Genomic DNA, 6,919 nt, shown 5'->3' with positions numbered 1-6,919 from the left:
ATAAAATAATATATCCTAAGTCAGAGAGAGAACTGAAGAAATCGAGATTGATAGATAGATACGTAGGTAGGTAGGTAGGTAGGTAGGTAGGTAGGTATATACATACATACATACATACATACATAGATTGATTGATTGATGGAGATGAATAGACAAAGAAAGAGAGAGAGAAAAAAGAGACAGAGTGAGAGAAAGAAAGAGAAAACAGAGAAATTGAGAGACAGACAGACAGACAGACAGAGATACAGACAGACAGAGACAGAGAGACAGATGGACGGACGGACGGACGGAGAAAACGAAACAAGAGAAAGAAAGAATAACTCGAACATGGATGTTTTTATGGGGGCTGAAAGGAAACGTTAAAAGCTTCTATTTAATATGACCTAAAAATATATATATTAAAAAACACACACACACACACACACACACACACACACACACACACACACACACACACACACACACACACACACACACAACCTCCCCTCCCCCCAAAAAAATCATCAAAATTAGAACCAAATGGAGAGCAAGAAGACGAAGAAGGAGGAAGATGAGCAAGGAAAAAGAAGGATGTTGAGGGCCAGGGTCAGAGATTCATGGCTAAGGCAAAACAAGACACAGACAGAAAAAAAAAAAAAAAAAAGGAACCGAAACACACACACACACACACACACACACACACACACACACACACACACACACACACACACACACACACACACACACACACACACAGAGAGAGAGAGAGAGAGAGAGAGAGGGAGAGAGACAGACAGACAGACAGACAGACAGAGACAGCGAGAGAGAGAGGGAGAGACAGAGAGAGAGCGGTGACAACATTTAGACATACAGAGAGAGACTGAGAGAGAAAGAGAAGAAGGGCAAGAGACAGGAAAAGACAGAGAGAGAGACAGAGAGAGATGGCAACAGAGAGACATATAGACAGATGAACATAGAGAGAGAGGGAGAGACATATAGACAGATGAACATAGAGAGAGAGAGAGAGGGAGAGAGATATAGACAGGTGAACATAGAGAGAGAGGGAGAGACATATAGACAGATGAACATAGAGAGAGAGGGAGAGACATATAGACAGATGAACATAGAGAGAGAGAGGGAGAGACATATAGACAGATGAACATAGAGAGAGAGAGGGAGAGAGATATAGACAGGTGAACATAGAGAGAGAGAGGGAGAGACATATAGACAGATGAACATAGAGAGAGAGAGGGAGAGAGATATAGACAGGTGAACATAGAGAGAGAGAGGGAGAGACATATAGACAGATGAACATAGAGAGAGAGGGAGAGACATATAGACAGATGAACATAGAGAGAGAGGGAGAGACATATAGACAGATGAACATAGAGAGAGAGGGAGAGACATATAGACAGATGAACATAGAGAGAGAGGGAGAGACATATAGACAGATGAACATAGAGAGAGAGGGAGAGACATGTAGACAGATGAACATAGAGAGAGAGGGAGAGACATGTAGACAGATGAACATAGAGAGAGAGGGAGAGACATGTAGACAGATGAACATAGAGAGAGAGGGAGAGACATGTAGACAGATGAACATAGAGAGAGAGGGAGAGACATATAGACAGATGAACATAGAGAGAGAGGGAGAGACATGTAGACAGATGAACATAGAGAGAGAGGGAGAGACATGTAGACAGATGAACATAGAGAGAGAGGGAGAGACATGTAGACAGATGAACATAGAGAGAGAGGGGAGGAGACATATAGACAGATAAACGCGCGCACACACACACACACACACACACACACACACACACACACACACACACACACACACACAGATAACACCAGGGAGATGACACGAGGGAGACTAAAATAGATACAGAGAGAGGCAGAGAGAGTAAGAGAGGGAGGGCAAGAGAGACACAGAGAGAGACAGAGAGTCAGAAACAGAAAGACAGACAGACAGACAGACAGAGACGGGGGAGCGGGAGGGGGGAGGGGGGTGGGGTGGGGGTGGGGGGCTACGTTAGAGCGTGGTCGGGAGGAGCTTATAGATAATGGCTGTGATAGGGTTACACACTTTAATTTCCTGACAGGGCAGGGCAGGGCTCTGGCCCTTGCCCACCCAGCATCGAACTGATATCGATCCCCCCCCCCCCCCCAACCCCCGGAAAGGCAAAGGAGGGTTGGGTGTGGATGTGGGGTGGCGGGGCCGGGGCGGTGGGGGGGGGGGGAGGGCGGAGTGAGGAGGATAGGTGACAGAGGGGTGTGTGTCGTTGGGGGGATGGGGAGAGTGGTGGTGGAGAAGGTGGAGGAGGAGGAGGAGGGGGTGGGAGGAGGGAGGGATGGCATGACGGGAAAGGTTGAAGCGGTGGTAGTGGTTTTGGATGGTCCAGACCGGTGCAGCGCCTGCGAAAGGACACTCCCCCCCCCTCCTCCACCCCAACCCCGCCCCCCCGTCACCCCCCCCCCCCCCCTCCTCCTCCTCCCACCCCCCGTCACATCCCCTCCTCCCTTCCCCCACTCCATGCCGTTTCAGCTCCAGCGGATCGAGTCAGTCTCCCAGAAACACACTCTCACTAGAACTGTTTCAGAGCAGGCTGCTTTGATTTGTTTCTTATTAGTTATTTATCTGTTGTTTTTTTGTTGTTGTTTTTTTGTTGTTGTTGTTGTTGTTGTTTTTACCTCACCTCGTGCACTAGATAATATATCCACTCCCTCCCCCCCTCCACCTCCCAATGGAATATATATTTACAAAAAAACCAACAACACCTTTAATAGTACGCAATTTGTTGTTATTATTATTATTATCATTATACGTAGTAGTAGTAGTAGTAGTAGTAGTAGTAGTACACACACACACACACTCTCTCTCTCTCTCACACACACACACACACACACACACACACACACACACACACACACACACATTAACACTAACACTAACACTAACACACCTCAACTATTGCTAACCAAGTAACCCATTTAAGTAAACTACAATACCAAAATGTCACTCATACGTGTATAAGTTTCACGAAATATGGAACATTTCCATGTCCCCCCCCCCTCCCCCACCCCCACCTCCACCCCGCCCCCACCTACACGAGGCTTTCTGAAATAAACACGTCTTGTCTTGTCATGTCCTGTCTTGTCTTGTCTTGTCTTTGCAGCACCACCTACCTCATGCGGAAAGTAAACCTGACCACAGCATCCGGTCTGGAGAGGAGGGATGGAATCTGCGAGATCTGACTTGGCCCAAGACACACACACACAGACACACAGAGACACACGGGCAGGAGCGTATCGTGAGCGAAAAGATTTCTACAGACTTGGAGAAATCAACACTTCTTCACAGAGCTGAGAGTATAGCAATGGAACAGTGACAAGGTTGGTGACCTCTCCACACGTATAATAATGATAATAGAATAGCATAGATTATGTCTTTATTACCAAGTGTACCGGGGTCACAAGGAATATTGGGGGGCGGGGGGGGGGGGGTTGTGGGGGGGCGGGATAGTACATATACGAACACAAATCGAAAATCATACACGATATAATGATATATGATGATAAGAAGAAGAAGAAGAAGTAGAAGAATGACGATACTAACAGTAATAATTGGTATTTGTATAGTGCTGAATCTTGTGCAGAGACAAATCAAAGCGCTTTCAAACCAGTCATTCACACGCATGCGTAACTCCAAACTTGATAAACTGAAGACGAAGAAGAGGCAGGGGAAGGAGGCTATCCTGTTTAAATAGATGGGTTTTAAGGCCAGACTTGAAAGAGCTGAGTGCGGGGGGACCCGACGAAGCGAAAGAAGGAGGAAGTTCATTCCACAGGTAAGGTCCAGAGACAGAGAAAGAACGGCGGCCGACAGTGGAGTGTTTGAATCTGGGTGCGCGTAAGCAGAGTGGGGCCGAAGTATAGCCTCTATCGACAGGGAGTGTGAGCCTTTCTGACTATGCACGCCTTTGAAAGCTGTTCGAAAAGGAAGTAGTATAGCCTCTATCGACAGGGAGTGTGAGCCTTTCTGACTATGCACGCCTTTGAAAGCTGTTCGAAAAGGAAGTAGTATAGCCTCTATCGACAGGGAGTGTGAGCCTTTCTGACTATGCACGCCTTCTCCCTCCCTCCCTCCCTCCCTCCTTTACTTCATGCATCCCTTTCGTGTTTCTTTTTCTTTTCTTTTTTCTTTTCTTTTTTTCGTTTATTTATTTATAGTCTGTTCATCTAAGATGATGATATTAGACTGAAAATAAATGATATTATTATTATCATTTGGATTATTATCATTTCTATCATAATGATGATTGTTATTATTAATTAGAAATCGACATTTCTGTATATTCGAATGAAAAGGGGGTCGGTTGAGGTGGAGGGGAGGGGGGTGTGGGGGTCGGGGCAAGGGGGAGGGGACTAAGAAAGGAAGAGAGAGAGAGACAGACACAGAGAGAGAAAGAACAGAATGTGGAAAAGATAGAGTACAAAATCTAAAATGGAGAGGGTGAGTGTCAGTGATTGGAGAAAGAAAAAAACACACATATCATATTGGAAGGGTGTGTGTGAGAGGCGGGACGGGGGAAGCGGGATTAGGACAAGAAAAAAAAATCAATAATCAAATATTGTATGCACTACTTCTGTAGATTATTATTTGAAAAGAGGTTCATGTGGGGACCTACAATAAACGACTTTTTTTTTTTTGTCTTTGTTTTGTCTTGAATGCGACACTTTGGTCATCTCTCTGCACTCCTCCCTGCACCCCCTGTGTGTGTGTGTGTGTGTGTGTGTGTGTGTGTGTGTGTGTGTGTGTGTGTGTGTGTGTTTCTCTGTGTGTGTGGGAGGGCGGGGTAAGGGGGGAAAGGGGGGGATGTGTTGGAAGGAGGTGGGGGTTAGTGCTCGTGTGTGTGTGGGTGTGTGTCTGCGTGCGTGCGTGCGTGCGTGCGTGCGTGCGTGTGTGTGTGTGTGTGTGTGTGTGTGTGTGTGTGTGTGTGTGTGTGTGTGTAGGGATGTGTGGGAAGGAGGTGGAGGTTAGTGCTCGTGTGTGTGTGTGTGTGTGTGTGTGTGTGTGTGTGTGTGTGTGTGTGTGTGTGTGTGTGTGTGTGTGTGTAGGGATGTGTGTGCAGGAGGTTAGTGCTAGCGTACACACCTCAGTGATTCCGAATCCTTCTTACTCAAGCTGCTTCAAGCTGCTTCAAGCAGCTTCAAGCAGCTTCGACTAAAAAAAAATGCGCATCTGCGCAGTTTGTCCCAACATGACCTGAACCCGTTTTTTTTCCCCCAAAAAAGTGGCGTGTCACCTTCCTCAGTAACCCCCACACCCCTCCCCCTCACTTACACATGTGATGCAGTGGGTAAAAAGCGATTCTCCTTCTTCTTCTTCTTTTCCTCCTCCTTCTTCTTCTTCGTTCGTGGGCTGCAACTCTCCACGTTCACATCGCATGCACACGAGTGGGCTTTTACGTGTATGACCGTTTTTACCCCGCCATGTAGGCAGCCATACTCCGTTTTCCGGGGGGTGAAAAAAGCGATTAAAAGCAGTGGGGGCAGAGAGTTAAAAGCGCTCGGACAGAGTGAAACCGCCCCCTTGCCTACAATGGAGCCCCGGATGTTGGGATGCACGTTAGCGCAGTTGGAAAATACCTTGATTTGTCTGGGCGACAGTAGATAATTAAGAGGCCGGTTATTGTATTGCATATGCATAAGAAGAAGAGAGAAAAAAGTTGGTTTAACTCACTCAGTACGGCCAGTCCTCTCTTCTCCTCTACACAGACCCCTCGGATGTCCAATGGGTGTCTCAATGACCCAAACTTTAGCTTCCGTCGTCAGAATTGTGGTATTCTTTGTCAACATTCACCTCTTCAGTATAAGAGCCTTCCGCTTGCAATACTTTGATGATGGTAATTGGGGTGAAACGCTGTTAACGTCTTCTCTTTCGCCGTTCGTATGGAGAGAGTTAAAGTCTAAAGCGACGACGGCGATTGAAACGGTCGTTCGCTCACCTTGGTTTAGTTATGTGTGGTTTTATGGTTGTGGGGGGCGACTTTACATACTGTTGTTTTGGGCTTTTTGTTGTTGTTGTTGTTGTTGTTGTTGTTTTGTTTTGTTTTTACTTTGTGATGTTTTCAATACAGTCATCATCGTCATCACCCCCCCAGCGTCATCAGATTCATTTCTGCCATGTTATTTTGTGTCTTGAATGCGACACTTTGGTCATCTCTCTGTCCTTCTCTGCACTCCTCTCTGCACCCCCTGTGTGTGTGTGTGTGTGTGTGTGGGCGTGGAGGGGAGGGGGGAAGGGGGGATGTGTGGGAAGGAGGTGGGGGTTAGTGCTCGTGTGTGTGTGTCACTCAGCCATCGCCATCACCATCACCATCATCATCAGCAGCAGCCGCAGCAGCAGGGCCACTATCACCACTACCACTACCACCGCCACCACCACCACCACTACCACCACCACTACCACCACCACCACCACCACCACTACCACTACCACTACCATCACCACCACCACCACTACCATCATCACCCAAGCCACAACACAATGACCTCTGTCTGTATTAGAAGACGAAAACCTTATTCCCCATATGTAATTCATGATAGGATGATTTATGCTCCCCTTGTCCACAAAACAGAGAGAGAGGGGGAGGGGGTGGGAGAGAGGGCAGAGAGAGAGAGAAAAAGGGGGCAGAAAAGAGGGAGGGAGAGAGACAGAGACAGAGAGACTATTATTCGAAAATGCACATTCACAAGTGCTGCTTTGCGACGTGGGCATGCATGCTATACACGAGACCTCGGTTTATCGTCTCATCTAAAAGACTAGCATCCAGATCACTCACGATGGAGGAGCTCAAAAGCATGGACATCCCGGGCTTTTTAGTCGGGCCAACGCTTCTTGTTATCTTTCATAGGTGTGTGTGTGTGTGTGTGT

Source organism: Babylonia areolata, chromosome 24 (genome assembly GCF_041734735.1).
Source record: "Babylonia areolata isolate BAREFJ2019XMU chromosome 24, ASM4173473v1, whole genome shotgun sequence".
Classification (NCBI taxonomy): Eukaryota; Metazoa; Mollusca; class Gastropoda; order Neogastropoda; family Buccinidae; genus Babylonia; species Babylonia areolata.
This window is presented reverse-complemented; position numbering follows the sequence as displayed.